This window comes from Mus caroli, chromosome 5, assembly GCF_900094665.2.
Source record: "Mus caroli chromosome 5, CAROLI_EIJ_v1.1, whole genome shotgun sequence".
Lineage (NCBI taxonomy): Eukaryota > Metazoa > Chordata > Mammalia > Rodentia > Muridae > Mus > Mus caroli.
In genome coordinates, this window is record NC_034574.1 from 5574018 (window position 1) to 5578106 (window position 4089).

Sequence of the window (4089 nt, forward strand, 5' to 3'; positions counted from 1 at the left end):
TAAGTTCATGCTCTTACTAGCCACTTATACACCTTTAAATAAACGTCTCTACTGATCTTTCACTCCATCTTATTGTTGACTTACAAGTTGTTGTAAACTGTCCTCTGAGCCACACCACCATCATCTTTAGAGTTCTGTTGGTCTGCTCTCAAAACACTATAATAGCTGGGCTTTTTGACTACTGATATTCCCGTTAAGAAAGAGAGAGAAGGAGTCATGAGACCCTTTTCTTAGTATCAGTCATCTCTTGCAATAGGCTGTGTGGTTACAATTCTGACAAAATTATACATGGCCTTGGGGAAGGACCAGAGAATATAGGGAAGGACTGTACTGATAGCAGACTGTCCAGTGTGGATGCTTTCTGAACAGCAATACTTCTATGCAGACACCTACACTCATTGCTCTGTGCATAAGTCTAATAAATATATTGGTTCTCTATTGGGACCTTAGAAGGAGGGGCGGATGTTTTTTATATCTTTCAGGGAAGGAATTTTAGCCACACAACTGTTTCACCTATATTCTGAATACAAGACCCTTCTCAGATAAATGATTTGCAAATGTTATACTCCCACTCTCTGTGCTGTCCTTTCACTTTGTTGATGATTACTTGGGGGGGTGGTGGTGATAATAACAGCCCCCTAGGCTCATATATCTGAATGCTTGGTTCCCAGGTGGTGGAACTGTTTGGTAAGGATTAGGAGGTACAGTCACATTGGAAGAGGTGTGTCACTTGGGACAGATTTTGAGGTTTCCAAAAATCACACATACACACACACACACACACACACACACACACACAGCTTCACATTTGATGATCAAGGTGTAAGCTCTCAGCTACTGCTTCAGTGCTGTAGCTGCCTACCTACTGCCATGTTTCCCACCATAATGATCATGTATTCTAACCCTCTGAAACTGTAAGCTCCAAATAAACTCTCCCTCGTTTAAATTCCTTTGGCCATGGTGTCTTATCACAGCAATAGAAAGTAACTAAGACCATGCCTGTTATAGTATATGCTTTTTTTAAAAAAGATTTATTTATTTATTATTATATGTAAGTATACTGTAGCTGTCTTCAGACCCACCAGAAGAGGGAGTCAGATCTCATTACAGATGGTTGTGAGCCACCATGTGGTTGCTGGGATTTGAACTTCGGACCTTCGGAAGAGCAGTCGGGTGCTCTTACCCACTGAGCCATCTCACCAGCCCTAGTATATGCTTTTTATTTCATGAACAGTCCAAGTAATCCATTGTTAAAAAAAATTTGTGATGATTTATCTAATCAATCATTATGTCCTTTAAAGATTTTTATAGGCTTTTTCCCTTAGTTTATGAGTGTGAGTGTGTGTGTGTGTAAAATCGTGGTACAAATCCATTTTGTGTGTGGAATTACATTTGTCCCAGAACTACCTGATACAAAGACTTTTCTTTGCCCAGTGATACCTTTGGTCCATTTGTCAAAAATCAACATCTCAAATGTTAGAGTCTGTGTATGGAGTCTCGGTTGTATTGGATTCGCCCATGTGCCTAGCCTTATCCAACACAGTTTGTCTGAGACAGCCAAACTTGTTTTCCTTTTCAAAGCTGTTTTAGTTATTCAGGATCTCTTACTTTTAGACACAAGATTTTGCAATATAGCTAGAGACTCCAGAATTCATTTAATACATAAATGTTGACTTTTTGTGTTCATTATATGTTGGGAGCGACCCTGTTTGAATGTTAACTGCCTTGTTAGTCATAAGTGCTTACTTACAAAGTCTTGGCCTTAGTGGAAAAGTATTAGCTTAGTTGAGATTTCTGTGGGAAAAAGTTGAGGCCTCTATGGGAAAGTACTACCCCCAGTTAAGAACAAATAGCTATAGATCTTGTGGACAGGTACCTAGCAACCCATTCTGTTCTGTTCCTTCTGCTGAACTTTTTACCTGGCCAATATCCTGCTTTTGGGAACAGGTGTGTTCTCCCAGAAACAAAGGGATTCTGCGTCATCCCCCTCCCCATACCCTGCTTCTGTGGGCATAAAACCTGCCTGGGAACAATAAAAATTTGACAGCTTGATCAATCAGACTTGCTGTCCGTTCTTGTGTTTCTCGCCTTTCATTCTCTCCACAGGTGATTCCCCAGACCCTGTTAGACTATTCAGCAGGCCTGGACAATTATACTTCTTAGAAATTAATCTAATATGCTTAGTGAACTGTAAACATTCTTTTTTTTTTATTATTACTCAGCTACATCTTAATTTACACAATTGCTATGAGGATACTGGTATTTACAATGTAAAGCTTGGTAGGAATGTTTATTAATAGCATCAAATTTATACTCTATATGTTATATAACAATCAAGCTTATGATTTCTAAGGACTATCACAGTACGTATAGCTATCCTAAAAAAATAATGAAAATGATATCTACGTATCCTCAAGTAGATTCCAAGTTTTTTTTTTTTTGTTTCAGTTTAAATAACTATGGTTTACCCTTCCACATGCCGTGATCACCCATATATCTTAATAGCAGTAGTGACTAGTCAACAATTCATATATTCCTGGGAATATGATATTACCATAAATATAACATTGAAAATCATCTCACAAAACACTCACTCATGCAACTGTGGGTTGCCTGACTAATTACAGTATATCTTCTTTGCCAACATTTGAACCTAATTTTTTTGTTGTTTATTTTGTCATTAAGATAAATTCTCACTATGTTGAATAGGCCAGTCTCAAACTCATCCACTTAAAAGTGATTCTCTGGCTTCTGCCTCCAATTAACTGGAACTATAGACATGTACAACCACCTATCCTGCATATCTTACTCTTTAATAGTACTTTTCAAGTTCTATTTATGTCTTTTAAATTAACATGAACTATTGTAGCAATATAACAATTCCACTTCATCATAGACACTCCAAAAAATGTCATTGTGATTTCTAATCTGTCCTCTTTCTTGAAATGTAATTTGTTCTAGTGCTAGAGATGAAACCAGCACCTCCAACCTGATAGTCAAGATATCTACCTTGAAGCTTTATCTTCAACTACTAGACTGTGGTGGGTCGATTAAGATTGGTTCCCATAGACTCCCATATTTGAATGCTCATGAGGGATTTACATTTTTGACAAGGACTAGAAGGTATGGCACTGTTGAAGGAATTTCATCACTAGAGATGGGCTTTGGCTTTTCAAAAGTCCATACAAGCCCACTGTCTCCCTCTCTTTCTGTGGACCAGAATATAGCTCTCAACGACTTCTCCACTCCACCACCGTGCTTGCCATGTCTGCTGCCAGGCTTCCGTCAATGATCATAACAGAACAAACTTGAAACTGTAAGCAAGTTGCCCCTACCCCCAATTAAATGTCTTCTTTTAGCTGGATGTGGTGGTTCAAGCCACCAAATCCCAGAATTCATGAGGCAGAGACCTCTAATTTTGCAGCCAGGCTGGTCTACAGAAAGAGTTCCAGAATAACTAGCACTACACAGAGAAGCTTTGTCTCACATATGCCTTGTAGCCTCCCTCAGCCTTGAAGCAGGCTGATCCAGACTTTGACCTTGCTGCCACTAAGAAGGAGATTACCTAGGGTAGAGCCTTCTGACCTTGATGGCTCTATTTTCTCTTCTCCAAGACTCTGCTTCCTGCTGAAAGGTCATTGAGACATTCAGGAGACACACCCTGTAGATTGCCTACAGGCTGGCTCCAGACACCAAGAATGGGCTGGCGGGGTATTGGCCCCTCTTTATAAGCACCAACTCTCAGTAAACTTCAGAGGCTTTGAACAGAAGGGTTTGTCTTGGGCTCATTATTTTCTTGCCATCTGATCTCTTTGAACCCCAGTCCACCTTTCAGGGGAAACCAGTTCGTATGCTACAATGCTCCACCTGCAGTCAAATGCTTTAATAAGAGTTGCCTTGGCTGCCATATCCGGGATCCATCCCATAATCAGCTTCCAAACGCTGACACCATTGAATACACTAGCAAGATTTTGTTGAAAGGACCCAGATATGGCTGTCTCTTGTGAGACTATGCCGGGGCCTAGCAAACACAGAAGTGGATGCTCACAGTCAGCTATTGGATGGATCACAGGGCCCCCAATGGAGGAG